Source organism: Pteropus medius, unplaced genomic scaffold (assembly GCF_902729225.1).
Source record: "Pteropus medius unplaced genomic scaffold, Ma_sr-lr_union100, whole genome shotgun sequence".
Taxonomy (NCBI): Eukaryota; Metazoa; Chordata; class Mammalia; order Chiroptera; family Pteropodidae; genus Pteropus; species Pteropus medius.
The window spans coordinates 591,979-607,655 of NW_024354501.1; the positions used below are offsets into that span (position 1 = coordinate 591,979).

Sequence of the window (15,677 nt, forward strand, 5' to 3'; positions counted from 1 at the left end):
ACACAAGGGAAGAGAAAGGCAGAACAGTCTGAGAACTGAAGACTAAGTAGCACGTGGTCGAGGGCAACCAGGTGTGACTGGAACACAGTCTGGGCACCTAGAATAAGAATGAAAATAAAACAGAGGTAAAATGGTAAATAAAGATAGAAAATGATAACTAGAGACGTCTGGCAGCTGTGGCCCAACATATTGCTAATTGGGGCCCCTAAACTCAAACGAAACAATGGACTAGAACCAATATAACTGTAACTGACAATTTTTTAAAATAAAAAATGATGCAAAAAAGAACGCCGAAAGGCTCACCAGATCTGGGAAAGCTGGCCAAGAAAAGTAAATTTCGAGCTCTGTCAGAGTAAAAATAATGCAAATTTTAAAGAAAAGGAAAAGTGGAAAGGAAGAGATCGTATAACGAAAACACTGGCCGGCACACAGCTGTTAAGTGAGAGACAAAGGATAAAATTTAAAGATGACAATAATGGCCTCAGTGACCAAAAAAGGTGATGGAGACGTTCAATAGAAAATTAGTATAAATGTAAAATCTTGAACGAAAATGCAAACCATTCTATATGCAAAAAGAAATGTAAAAGCAAAATAAATGGACAAGGAAAAGAGAAAAGACGATGTAATAAAATACACAGAGGAAATGTTAAAATACATAAAAGAAGTGACCAAATATATCACCTGATTAAGACATGCAAATTGGCTTATCTAACCTATTTAAGTTAAAAATGTTATGTTACGAAGCAAATCAAACATCTATGCTGTAGATAAAAGATACACCCAAAACAAAGAAACCATAATGTCTAAAAGAGAAAAGTTGGGTAAAGGTGTAGCAGACAGAAAGCCTGGGTTACAATATAGAAGACGAGGTAAAATCCAGGTCAAAATTATTAAAATAGACACTCTTTAAAATGCAAATGGAAGATTTGTCAACAAATATGTCAGAAAACTCTATATACCAAATAACACAGCAACAACCTGCACCAAGCAGAAACTATAAGAAATTTGAGAAAAATACACAAACACGGGAATTGAAGAGATTGTCTTTTACACACCACTGTTACTCCAAAACTGAATAAATAGATAAAATATATATGTATACACATATGTATATGAGTAAATATATTTTAAATAGGAGACTAAACTACATGGCTAACATTATAGATATTTTAGATATAATCTTTATACTCAGGATAATGGAGAATACAAGTTTTCGTTTGAAGTGAACATGGGACGTTCATAAAAATTAACTATCTATTGTTAGGTATAAAGAAACCTCAGTAGTTTCCATAAAGCAGAAGTAATGAAAAAAAATCTTACCTCAGTGCTACGATAGTAGAAATTATCAAAATTTCTACCTGGACAGTTAAAATATCTCAAACGACTCTCAGGTAAAAAAAACCTGATAATAAAATATATATATATCAGTACTTATGAGATACATCTGGAGCAGCAATAAGTGAAAAATAATAGTCTCATCGATCAGAGAAGAAAAATGAAAATAAATGAATTAAACCACAATGAGAAAAGTTAGGTGCAAGGAACAAAGGAAAAAAAAGATGTAAATCAGAAGAAAGAAGAAACAGAAAATAATGAATTAGATAACAGAAAAACAATTTAGAAATCCATTTTAATAAGTGACTTTCAAAAATCAGTAGAATAATTATCTCTATACATCTCAGTCAAGATAAAGAAGTAAAAAGCAAAATCCTCAAAATAATATACAACCAGAGGGAAATATACATCAAAACACAGGAAATTTTAATAATTATGAGACTACTTTGCTCAATATGATAAAATCAAAAACTAATTGAAATCAATAATTTTTAGAACATTTATAATTTATTAAAATTAATCCCAATAGAGATAGAAAGCTTAACAGACTAATTTTTATACATGAAATAGAGAGTTTCCAAAAGTGGCCTCCTACTAGTTAAAAAAAAAAGACACCATCAAGTCTAAATGATTTATCAAGAAAATTCTATCAAACCTCTAACAATAAGAAGATCCCAATGCTCTTTTATTGTTTGGGAGAATAAAGAAGGAAAATCATATCGATCTATAATATAGTCCAAACCTGTCAAATATTGCACCAAAAGAACAATACAGTTCAATCTCACTTATAAATATAAAAATTCTCTACAAAATATCAACAGGAGAAAGCCTATAGCACATTCTAAAAAGTATGCATGGTGAAGGAGAAAAAATTCTAAGAATTTAAGGATAGTTCAATATTAGAAAATGTATGAATATATTTCACTATAATAATCTGAAATGGAAACTTATCAGATACTGCCATAGACGTTGAAATGTTATTCCAAAATATGTGATACTCCTTAATTTTTTTAAATGCTTAATTAATATTTTATCGTGCTAATAAATTATGTTCAGATAGAGAGTAAAATAATATTTGAAATAATTTAACGCATATCTCTTCTTACCTCCTTCCGGTGGTGGGTGGAATTCATTTCCTGTGTCCAGGGACTGAGGGCTTCAGGTCCTTGCCAAAGGCTGCTCTCAGCTCCTGGAGGCCACCTGCAGCCCTTGTCACATGGCCTTCTCAGACGTGGGTGCCCGTTTCATGGCAGCTTGCTTCTCCAGAGCCAGCAAGGGAGGCAGGCTGACCATGAGCCCACATCGCTGCTCGCGGCATTGCGTCTCAAGCGGTGTGGCTTAATCGTGAGGGGGCATCCCATCATCTCTGCCATACTGTGCGACAAAGTCACAGGAACGACATGCTGTCACTCTCGTCACGTTCTGCTGCAACCCCCCCGCCCCCTCGCCGCCAACACCGAGGGGGAAGGATCATATCAAGATGTGGAGGACCATCTTCGAGTTCACCACCTGTTCACCACCATGGAACCTCCTAAATCGCAGAGGACAAGGAATATTTAATGAAAGACGTCATGAAACCGGATGGCCATTTGGAGAAGTAACATCACGCCCCAAAATAAAATCCAGCGGATGCGAAATACAAACCTAATAGTGAAACCACCCAGGTACTAGAGGAAATCGTGGGTGTGTGTCTCTGTCATTTGGGGATGGAAAAGCCTTTTCGATGTCACTCAAATTTTTGAGAAGATTGGTAATTTAACTACGTTAAGAAAAGCTAACAAAAATCATAAGCCAAGTCAAAAGATGAACGCTCTTGGAGAAATTTTTGCAATTCATACTTTAGACAAAGGGACTCATTTTCTTAACATACAAAGGACTCTTAAAAACTAAGAAAAGACCAACGCATTAACATCACAGCCCGCGGGCGAAGCACAAGAACACGCGAAGATCCTGCGGTGTGAGGCGTGCGCACCGCACCTTGCTGGGGTGCCCGGTCCCTACCGCGACGCTAGTGCGCCCCCCAGCCCCTGCCGCCCGCTCCGTTTTGGGCCAGTTTACGGATAATCGGGCACCAAGCGGAAGGGCATCTGCCAGCATCTTACGAAGTCACAGACGCGTTCATCTTCTCATCCAGTTTCTCACGTTAAGATTCCCATCACCAAATGGAAAGCCGCGTGTTCCATGGTTATCGGTGTGGCAATAAGATAAAAAATAACCCAAAAGTCCAACGCTAGGGTTGAAAAAACGACCTGGTAACAAACTGGCTAAAAATACTACGAAGTAATAAAAAAGGACTCCACACAGACGGAGAACAGAGTGCTCAGAAAAGGACCTTTGGACGCCATTTTGGCCGACTGTACCCTACGTGTGATTGTTTTGTTTGTTCACATTAGATGGAGGCTTCTGGAAGCAGAGGGTTTCCTGTTTGCTTTCGTTTGCATTTGCTTTTCTTTTGCCCCCAGTGCCCGGAGCACATCAGATGCCCGCGATAGACACCCACGCAGGCGATTTCCTGTCCCCTTCTCTCCTACAGGGACGTCACACAGCGTTCGGGGGCCAGGCTCTAATTAGCTTGAATACTAGGATGGCGCTCCGCATCTCACGTGGGTGCTCTGAGCATCTTTACGGCGGTGCCCCTGGGCCTGCCGCTGGCTCCCAGACCCTGGATGAAGCACCTCCCATCGTCCTCGGTTGCCAGGCAACACTGTTAGGTGTTTACCTTTGTGGTCCCCGTGTGGATTACCCATCACTGCTCTAATTAAGGCCTCGAGCGTTCCAGGGACTCTGGAGAAACAGTCACATCGTTGTGGTCGCGCCTCTGGAGGGTCTGGCCCTCCCGCCCCGGGGCGGGAGCCAGGATTTTCTTCCCTACCTCATGTGCACATGTCCGAGCTCAGGATGAAATGCCCCCTTGCCCCATCTTCAGCCTTCAAGGGTTCCTTTTCTCTGCAGTCGTGAGGTCTGTGTTTATTGTCAAATGGTTCGGGGAAAAGAAATTGAGACGTATAACTGAGAGATGATTGACAGATATATAAAATATAGGTAATAAAACAGAAGGAGGATGAGTGAAAAATAAATAGAAGAAAGAACGATGATATATAAACCCAATGTGACCAAATTCATTAGACCGAGGTGACATTTGACACGGGGAGAGGGCAAAAGGGCAGGTGAAAGAGAATCACTTCACGCTTCAAGTGCCGTAGTGGCTAAACCGCGAATATTTGTTGAAAGAAACTTCAAGTTTACATGGTGGGAAGTAAGGTATTCTTAATATACTCATTTCTGTAGAAAAAAAAAAAAAACCCTGAAAATATGTCTGTTGGCCATCTCTCTGTCATTTTGGAGAAATGTCTATTCAGTTCCTCTGCCCGTTTTATAATTGGATTATTTGCTTTTCGATGTCGAGTTGTAGGAGTTCTTTATACATTGTGGATATTAGCCGCTTACCATATACACCATTTGCAAATACCATCTTCCGTTCAGTAGGTTGCCTTTGCGTTTTGTCGATGTTTTTTGTTTTTTGGGTTTTTTTTTGTGGTGTAAAAGCCTTTAGATTGTGCCAGAAGCACAGTGCTTGGTTACTTGGTTACTGTTGCCTCGTAGTACAGTTTGAAATCAGGGACGATGCCTCCCACTGTTCTTAGTTTTCAGTATTGCTTTGGCTCTTCGGAGTCTTTGTCGATAAGGAAGAGGTGGTACATACATACAAAGGAATATTACTCAGCCACAGAAAAGAACGAAATCTTGCCATCTGCACCAACATGGATGGACCTGGAGGGTACTATGCTGAGTGAAATAAGTCAGAGACAAACGCTGTATGATTTCACTTCTATGTGAAATCTAGAAAAACGGAACACACGAGCAAACACAACAAAATGGAAACAAGCTCATAGATACAGAGCACAAATGAATGCTTGCCAGGTGTACAAATCGTACCTTAACATAGGTAATACACAGCCCCTGGATCTTCCTACTTTATTAACCCTTAAGTTTTCACGGGACCTGAGGGCTGTGCTGCAGAAGCCTTGGTGGGAAAGGACGGTCACTTGACCAGTGGCTCTCAGCTCTGGCTGTTCGCGTGAGGCTCTGAGGCACGTTATAGAAAAAACGGTGCCTGGCGCCCACCTGCAGACCACGGGAAGCTCGGCATGTTCCCCAGTGACTGCACCCAGTTCCCAGTGACTGCAGCGTGCAGTATATTAACAAATTAAAAGATGTAACCTGATCTTCTTCCAGTAGAATATGAAGACTTAATCTGAAGGGGGTCTGGGTAACTTTGGGTTTATTCTTATTTATAAATTTATGGCTAAATTAATGAAAGTGACTCGTAAGAGCCATGTTGCAGAATGATGAATTGGCGTTTGACATGACCCTCGGTCCCGTTCGTGGTTGGAGTAGACGAAGCCCAGCATCTCCCGTAGCCAGTTAGACGCATCGCGTTGAGGTGTTAATGCGACGTATGCATCCTCTAAGACTTTCTGTTGGACTCGGATTCTTTGTCTCAAAAAAAAGGTGTCTGGGGACAGTGAGATTTCTAGATGCCTTTTTAAGTCTAAAGTGATTTCCCTCACGGCCTCTCAATTTGAAAGGAAATTCGGAGTCATATATTTTTCATTCATTTCATTCGTGCCTGAATTTTTCAGAGTTGCTATATAAATGCATAATAAAAATAGTAATGTCAGAGTGTTCATTTCAAAAGTTATCCATAATTTAAGAAGACCTGGCTCCATTTCGATACCGTGTTTTATCCGTAATTTTTAGAAGTGTTTGTCTTAACCTACACGCGTGTCTATATTGACACGCTCACATTTCACAAGCGCGTCAATGTCTCACGGCCCTGGAGCTGTCTCTCTCGGACAAAGTCAACGATTCATGTGCTCTGGAGGGGCTGCGACTGAGGGTGACTTTCCCTGATGCCTGAAATGTATCGGGTTTTAATTTCACTCTTAAAAATACAGCTGTGTATACATTTCTAAGTCCCAAACAAAAGGCACTCTACCCAAGTCGCTTTCGGCAAGCGCTGGCATTCTGCGTGTGGCATTCAGAGTTCTGTCTTTGAATGCTGTGGCGATCACCTCTCTCCTCTCAAGGCTGTTAAGTCTGCTGTGACATTTAAGAGTTTAAAATACCCCCTCGGCAGGCTCCTGCCCCATGGAGATGGCACGTGCCATTAATGATGACACGTGGGGTACATTTCGGTGTGAGAGAGAGGCAAGTGGTAACCGACACAAGCGACGACAACGACAAAACCCTGAATAAATTAAAAACGACTATTTCCAACGGGACGGCGGTCACGCTCACGGCTGCAAAGCGGAAAGTGACGTCTGCTCCCTCAGGACGTGGCCGGGTAGATAAATCCAGCTCCCCTCGCCATGCTCAGGGCTGATGCCCCAACCCGGGTGACGGTTCTTGAGTCGGCCCTCAGCTCTGAGGATGCCCAGGGGACAAACGCCAGAGGCCAGCACTATGGGAAGGGCCACGCTCCTCCATGTCCGGATTCTGCCCTAACCGCAGTAGGCACGGGGCACAGAGCAGATGCTCAAGTCGCATGTGTTGAATTAATCTGCTGACTTAAAACTACAGGGGAAGAACGATGTCCGCCTGGGAAAATGGTCCCCGTTTTGATCACGAACGGAGTGGCACCTTTCCTTCCAGCACCCCCTGTCCACTGACTCTGCCCCGTCGTAACGACACAGACACAGCCAGAAAGCCATTTGCAGGAACCGCGGGTGCTCTCGGCGTTTGGCACACCATTACGAGCCGGAGAATCGGGTACACCTGCGTTCTCCTGGCTCGTCAACCCTCGCCCGAAGCTAAACGTACAAAGAGAAAATGATTCTAATTCAGAAAGAGCCACGTCTCACCTTCGGCGGGTCTATTTCTGATACTGCACGCCCAGCATCACTTCAGGGATAGCCGGCGATTAAACGTGATCTTGGAAGCAATTTAGTCTAGCAGGGCTGCAGGAAAGTGGCAGATGAGAAATAACGCGAGCAAGAGGAAAACAACACATCTAGAAAAAGAAAAAAAAGCTTAAGCTGTTTCCAAAAGATTCTGAGCTCTGAACGTTCAGCCGAGACCCAGGAAATGGAGTCGGGACGCACCTGCAGGCCGTCTCGTGAGGACATCGCTGACATGCATGGCGGCAGGAAGGCCAGCCGAAGGTTCTCGTGCACCAGCAAACAACCCAGAAGTGTTGCCTCATCCGTGTCCAGCATCGCGAGGCACCTTACGCCTCGGGTGCAGCCGCCCGAAGATCTAACTGCTGGACAGCAGGACAGTCTGGGCGGGACTAGAATCGGCCCAAATAAAAGAAACGGAAAGCACCACAGTGACGAGGACACTTGTCAGCACGACATACCGAGTCTGTTTGGGGTGATAGGTAATTAAGACACAAGGAGACGGAGCCTTGTAAAAGCAAACGCCTGACTTCGGCCTCGCCTGGGGATTCCACGTACGTGCGTGGGGGAGTGTGCGTGGTGTCGGTTTGCAGAACGAGAAGAAAAATGACCTTAGGAAAGAAGTGGCCTTGCTGGAAAGCCTAAATAAATTATAAAACTCTCGCGATAAACCCATTTTTTATATATTTTGAGTTTAGTAAGAACCATACTATTAGGAAGAAAATTCTTAATATTTTCAGTGGACCGACGTTCCTGCAAATTCTGCCCAGGAGCAGCAGGCACGGCCGGTGCCCAGATACCGGGTTCTCGCGTCATCTTCCAAATCGAGGAGTCAGGGCTCCTTGCGGAGGCACCGGATCCGGGGTTGGGAGGAAGTGCGTCAGGTGAGGCTGGAACACCTTGCTGTCCTCAACGGACCCAGTCACGAGTTTGCCGAAAGGGCACTTGAAAGAGCTCCGCATGGTCACAGCTGGAAGAGCCGGGGCAACGAGGTAAATAATGTCGTGCTGGATTATAACCCAGAGCATAAAATAAATGTTCATGCGTCTTTATACTGACGCAAATAAACTCTTTGAATGCATAACTAAGCAGGAGGGAATAGACACTCTCCATGCAACATAATCCCCAACGATGTCTGTGGCCGTCCAGTCCTTGGACCTGTCCCCGGACCTGTCCCCAGCCCTCACGTGTGGCTTCCGTCTAAAGCGACTTCCCTTTAAGGAGTTCAGTGTGGGAAGGCATAAAGGAGATCAATTCCACGGTGGGGGGCCCGGGCACCGCAACCCCATCCGGGCGACAAGGCCAGCGTCGTCGGGGTCGGTCCCGTGGACAGTGCGCAGACCACTGAGGTCCCTGGTCCTGCCTTCACTAGCTGTCGGTGACCTTCGTAGACGTTCTTCCAACGTTTACCGCCAAGTCCAGCCACCCGTGTCGCTGCACCTGCAATGCTGTGCAGTGATCGTCAGAGACGCCAGGAGGAGCTCACGGGGACAGAGCTGGCAGCCACACGTCCGGCCCACCGAGAGGACCGCGGGTGTGTCCTGGCCAGGGCGGCCCTGTGCTGAGCAGCGGAGTCCCCGCTCGGTCCCCTGCTCGCCGAACGTTGTTGGGCAAGTGACTTAACTGCTCTGCTCCTCCTCTGAGGGGAAATAACGGTCCCCAACTCCTGGAGTTACGAGAAATGAAACAAATTCAATACACGAAAAGACTCAGCACGCGCAAAACCCGCAGCGCTGCCTGAATTCACGTCGGCGCGCGTCAGCTCGTCTCGGAAAGGGGCGTCTGCTCCCGCGGGACGTTGCTCACACCCCCTCTGGCTCCGCAGAACGGGGGCAGGGCACCGAGCGCCCTGCGCGAGCGAGGCCAGGGCCTCCGGGAGGGACAGTGCAGCCGGGGAGTGGGGCGTGGGGAGGACAGGTCTGGTCCACAGCGTACGAGCTACGCGGCCACTCGATAGGAAAGAGAGGGAAACCCCACTGTCACCGGACACGACAGCCCTCTTATGAGAGAGTATTAGGGCACAGCTTAGTTGGGGACCGTCTGTGTCTGGAGGCGACGTGCCGGGGGCGCGGTCCCTGCTGCTCTGTCTGGCCCAGGGCTGATGGCCGGGAGGCGAGGCTGTAACAGTCCCTCCACTTCGCGTCACCTCCGTACCAGGCAGGGCTGAGCTGCTGGTCGTGATGGTTAGAGACGCCAGCTTGCTCCCGGCACATGGTCCCTATTGCTGCCAGCCCGGGATGCGTGGCATGCAGCTCCCTGGCCACGAACCCCTGGCCGCCTCTGGGCAGCTCTTAGTTTTAGAGGTTCCGGCTGCTGAGTGTGGAGCCCGGGGCTCTGCGTTCCCCCGTCTTCTCAGACGGCTCGGTTTCAGCGGCCGAGCTTCTGGGGACCGTGTGTCCGGGCTGCTGACACCTTGCCCAGGGTCTCCTGTCTCAGGTCAGTCCCCCCGATGCTTCGCCTTGCTCAGACCGACAACCTCAGAGTGTATCTGTGTGACTGCAAGCCGGTGACACGTTAGTCATTGCACCACAGACTGGGGATGAGCCCGCGCACTGTGCGGTGAGCACGGGGCGAGGACGGGGCGAGGATGGGTGAGGAGGGGTGAGGACGGGGTGAGGACGGGTGATGACGGCGTGAGCACCCGCGCTGCCTCTCGCCCGCGTCCTGCCGTCTGCTGCTTTGTCATTTCTTCCGAGGTGGTTGCCGCTCGCTCGACGGGGAGGAGAAACATCGATGTTTAAGCCACATCGCGCCTCGTAGGCCGAATGCTGTCATGTGGCTCTAGGACCAGCCGCACCTTCTGGGGGAGCCTTCAAAGGGTGATGGGGCCTGTGAGCTGGGAGGACCCTGAGCAGCTGGGTTAGGGGACGGTCTGTCCGGTGTGGGTTCCGGCGGGGGCGGCCACTCGTTCCAGACGGCAAGTCCTTTGCCACGTCACAGATCCCGACAGCCAGCATGACGTTTATGACGTTACCTCCGATGCAGCCACCTCCCCCTCTCGAACGTGATCTGAATCCTTAAAGACACAGGAACGCATTCGTTTTCTGTCCGAGTCAGTGACGAATTTTAATGACTCATGACGGCGTACGTTGTCAACTTCCTTGTGGAAATGCCACTTGCCTCCCGAAGGGAAGGAGACTCTGACAAGTGGCACACGGGTGTGGCCGAAGTCCCGCCCAGCTCTGCCCCCGTGCTGGGACACGAGCACGCGGGTGGTCTGTGACAAACCAGGAGCTTTGGGTCGACATTCCCACCGCTCGGCATCTCTATACGTCTTCTCAAGGATCAGTACACAGAAGTCAAGTCGAAAAGAGCTGTTTATTGTTAAGGCAACGGCTATGTTTAAAACATGCCCTAAAACAGTTTTGTCCAGGAGGTGAAATGATGGTTCTGCATGAGTCAGCCGTAGAGTTTGCTGTATGACAGGTCAGCGACTCACGACGCGCCTGCGCGATACCAGCGCTTAACCCGTGAAGCTCAGAAAACCTGAAGCGATGTGAAATTTGGCGCCAGAACTCACGGGCCAGCAAAACCTGACGCTGTTTCTGGATCTTACGGATTCCACTTTGGGATGGTTCTGTATTTCACTGCAGAAGTGCGTGTGGGCTGCGTGGCGCTCTCCTGGACGCGGCCGGGGTGCTGTCTACCTGCTAACACGCGCCACGTTGCTTTTCTGTTCAAAATGTTCTGATTCTCAAACATATCTGCCTCTAAGGTGCTGTGAACTTACAGCTAGTAATAATACTTTACAATATTTAGTCATCTGCAAGGTCACACTTAACTGCTATCTACATGCTCCCCAAGGAAATGCTCGGTATAGTGAATAACTCCATAAAACAGCAAGAGCAGCTGTGGCCAATAAACACCGCCCAGGACACTTTTTCGTTTTCAGAAACTTGGACCGAAACAGCTTTAATACACAGCAGGGAAAAATCTCTTTGTTCGGTTAAAGGAAAAAACACATATTCATTTAATATGGGATGAATAGACCCTCCCGTCAAGGTCCTGTGCCAGGTACTGTTGTAAAAACAAAATCATTGGTTCTATAGACACTAGAAAACACCTATTACCTTCCCTGAAATTCTTTACATAAGCCTTAAAACTATAAGTCTCCCACATATTTCTGAATCGGTTCAGCTTTTCCGTGCCTCAGTTTCCCTCTATCATTAACCAGGGTGATAAAGCTCATTCGGGTTTCAGTACTTTTACCGACACGATGACTGTTCCATTTAAGCTTATCTTTTCCTCTGTTTCCTGAAGCCGTTGTTACGGAACAGCTTCAAAAGCTTCTTCAGAAGTTTAAATTAGGGATTTATCTTGAACTTGAAACTTATCGCCTCAATGTTTATCTGAATTTCTTTGATGTAACATCAGACTGAATTTGTAAAGAGAAGCGGTAGGCTTCTCTTTACAAATATTGCTGCTGGTCGGATCAAAAGTTCAGTGAGTTTTCTCGAGGGACTTAGAAGGAATTTCTTGCAGGCTAGGCTGGAAAACCACGTGAAATCAAAAGGGACCTCGGTGGTTTGAGCCACGCAGAAACTCTAGGGAGGACGCTCTCAGCTCGAAACAGGAGTCGAAATTCTAGAAAGCAAAACCAAATAATTACTCCTTTTGAAACTATGGATATGTGTGTTTATCAGAAATATCTGTGTTATTTATCTTTTTAAAGAAAAACATTTTGTCCTTTCAAAGGCTGTATCATGCCTATATAATGCTGGAAAACAGATCGACAGAAGGAAGAAGGTGACGAAGGCGCGTTCTCCCGCCCAGAGCTGACAGTGTCTACCCCGGTGGAAGCCTCCAGCTTTGCACACGTGCATCTGTCACTAAAGGTTTAGCAAAATGCAGTCATGCTGTAAATGATATTTTTAAGAGAACGATGCGTATCTCATTGTGTGGAAATTTGTGTCCCACGCAATAGCCAATTTCCTTAATCGTCGGGAAAATGTCTCCTGCAGTTTTTTCCGCATGGGGACCTAAATCTATGACTCTGCTTGGAATTCGGTGGCGAAGCTCTTATGTCCCTTTCTCTTCGGTACCGTAAGCATCTTCCCCACTTTCTTTACTCACGACACGGACTTAGTGGAAATAAAATTTCCCAAGCTCGGTATCCTGAGAGAAATACTCGGCCTTCTGGATTTGTCCAGTCAGGTTCCTGTGGCCTTTCTCAGTTTAATCCTCCGGCCCTTCGACCCGGAAGCTGGACCTAAAAACGTGATAAATCCACGCAAGCGATGGCTTGTCGGTGTTATTCTGTTATGTCGTGCTTTTTTCAGAGTGAGAGCGTGAGTTTTAATGATTTTTTTCCTGGCATTCTCTTTTCTGAGTTTCACGAACGCGTGTATGACAGAGATTTGTCAACTCCTGCAACAGATGCCTGGGTCCTTCGGTGCGACCTCATTAGTTTTTGAATGCTTTCTTGTTTAATGGCACAAGATCTCAAACTTCCCGTGGACCTTCATGTGTACCCGTTCTACCGTTTCCCCAAGGAGACAGCGATTTATTCATCGGTAACTAAAGGAGGCTAGCGTTAGACTCCCGTGAGCTTCGATTGGGTGGCAATTTTAATTCTAAATCAATAGAAAGTTAAAAGCCATGTCTGTCGATTTCTATTGACTAAAGAGACTTCAAATTTAAAAGGCTGAATGAACTACATGTATGGCCATGCCACCCTGAATGCGTACGATCCCGTCTGATCTCAGAAGCTAAGCAGGGTCGGGCCTGGTTAGTACTTGGAAGGGAGACCATCTAGGAAGACCAGGTGCTGTAGGCGTAAAAAACAAACAAACAAATAAATAAATAATAAAAGGCTGACCTACGACTGGAATAAACCATACATCGTTCAGAGGAACCTCTTCCTCTTTATACGTGGAAAATTTGGGACAAAAATCAAGTGAATATTTAGGATTTTCTTTTTTCAGAATGATAGAAGTTTGCGTAAGTAAGTGTTAGACACACAGCCAGATCTGATCGAAGCTCGGCTCTCGGCTCCTTTTACCTCCCACGACCGAAGCCTGAGCCCACCTGTTCCTAACGATGTCCCTGTGGTAGTTCAGCTGATTTAGTGAGCGCCAGCGGGTGGTGGCACAGCCAGCCGGACAAGGGACAGAGAACAGGTATTCTCCGTGAGGAAGAACGGGCCGTCAGGAGCGAATTAGCCGAACAGTCCCCCCAGCTCCCCGGCCCTGGCGGCAGATCCCGTGTGATGTCTGGGACCTACTTATACCAAAAACGTGTTGTTTATCTGAAATTCAAATGTGACGGGGCATCCTGCATTTGACCTGGTTGCCCTGCTGTCTCTCAGAGCCGGTCCTCCCTCGGGCAGGGGCAGTTAGCTCTTCATAGCCGACCTCGCCTTAGCTCACGAAGAGCTGCCTCCTTGCTGGAACCTTTACCTGTCTCCTGCTTAGGGCTTCATTGCTCACCTGCGGCCCCGCCAAGATGCTGGAGTGAATCGGGGCCTCAGGATCTTGGTCTGCGTACCCTTCCCGCCTTGAGCTCATCATCCAGTTTCAGACCCTACGTCCCTAAATGTCTGACCCAAACACAGCCAGACCTTATTCTCACTCCTGTGTTCGGACAGCCCGTTTCTCCACGCCCCTCGGGCCGCCCAGACTTTGGCTCCGGCCTCCCGGAATCTCATGCTTCCGATGCCCAAAGCCACGATCTGGAAGCTCGATGACCTTTGCACAGGAGAAGAAATCTAACCTGGCATGGGGCGGGGTGGGGCGCGGTGGGCAGCGGGACGGGGTGCGTACCACGCCAGGCCTGTGGCTGTCCTCACCTCGCGGGACTGTAAGCCGTGTGTGTGTGTGTGTGTGTGTACGCGATTTCTTATGCACGTGGAAATGGAGGTGGTCACGACACCAGTCCGCAGTCACCTTTCCTTGGTCGGGAACACTTACCCCGGTTTTGGTGTCTTTGTCTGCTCCCCAAAGGTGACCCAAACACCGTCTGGGGGAGGAGGACAGGCATGTGTACTTGAAACGGACTCCTCTGTCGGTCCCTAGGCTTCAAGCTCGTTTTCACTGGTGGAACCTGAAGCCACACTCTGTTGATTCTCATGTAAAAGTTCATTTCTCCTCTCAACAGGACATTCCGAGCAGGTGTCCCGATTTAAGCTTGTTTTCAATAAGTCAGAATTTAATGGATAACTCTAAACGTCTATCACAGCGTCCGTTTCGCATTGCTAGGTCTGTATTTTCTCCCAAAGTTGGGATATTATGGACAAAGAAAAACTAAGGTGTATGATCTCTTTGTCAGCATAAAAGGACATAAGAGCCCGCGTCCTTCAAGGCAGATGACACGCCCGCGAACTGGTCTCGCCCGTGCGCCAGGCTCTTTTCTCACTAACGCTCTCTTGAGGATCGAGGACTTGTACCTGTGCAGCCATCTGCCTCCCTTCGTTACCTGGAGGCCCCGGGTGTCTTTGGGACAGAAACAGGAGGCCTCGCGATTGGGTGGGTGAAGACGGTTTTTGCAGCAGCAGGCTGGGCAGCCACGTGGGTCGCCTTGGTCAAGGTGTGCACAGGGTCAAGGTCAGAGCGGGCTCAGTGTCAAGTCCACATGCGCAGCAGAGAAAGGGGGAAGCGGGCTTGAGGGTCCCATGAGCTGTGGAGCTTGTTCATCGAGTCAGTCAGTCAGCCAGTCAACAAACCCCCCGTGCGCGCACCGGGTTCTGGATGCCACTCAGGGGCCTGGGTGGCCACCCTGAGGCAGACACCAGGGCGCCTCTGTCGCCCAATTCACGTTCTGGTGGGCAGAAGGGAAGGAGGACGAGTGGACTTCACTGAGACAGGTGTTTTAAAAGGGGGGCGGACGTGACGGAGCTGTGAGCCCGCCCACCGCCCTTCGCCTCTTTGCCAGGCGTGCCTGGCCCACATCACGGTCTCTGTGAGACAGGTGTGGCCATGCGGCTGAGTCCCAGCCAGTGGAGGTGAGGGGCAAGGCGGGCATCCTTTCTATGCTAAAGACCTTCCCACGCACCGTCAGCGTGTTCCCTCCCCTTCCGGGGCTGCACGTGGGTGTCCCCGAGCCTCAGAGACAGGCCGGCTTTGAGGCAAAAAGAACCCGAGCCTGTTTGGCAGGGCCCAGGAGGTCATCCGCCGGGTACCAGGTGTGTTTTCAGGGATCAGACCTTTCACGAGGGGCTCTCACCGGTACCTGGTGACCCGTGTATTCCAAAGAGCCCGTGGCCTTGGCTCGGGTGGCCCAGTGAGTCCTTCTCCTTACAGGGGGCAGCAGGAGGTGCAGGGGTCCATTCACCCTCGGTTGGACGGAGCACTCAGGGACCCCAGAGGGGCGTGGCCTGCTGGGGGACACCTGCTTCAGCTGACACATTTTGTCAGCTGCACCTTCTAAGCCAGAGTGGCCTCTGAGTGCCCCGGGGTTCAAAGTCAGCTAACCTCCTCCCAACGCACGTCATTTAAGATTTGGAAT

At 48.2% G+C, this 15,677-nt stretch overlaps 1 pseudogene; it reads left to right on the top strand.

Moving 5' to 3' along the window:
• The first annotated feature begins 12,892 nt into the window (after positions 1-12,892).
• LOC120595365 (uncharacterized) lies at positions 12,893-13,011 on the top strand (annotated as a pseudogene).
• The last annotated feature ends 2,666 nt before the right edge of the window (positions 13,012-15,677 follow it).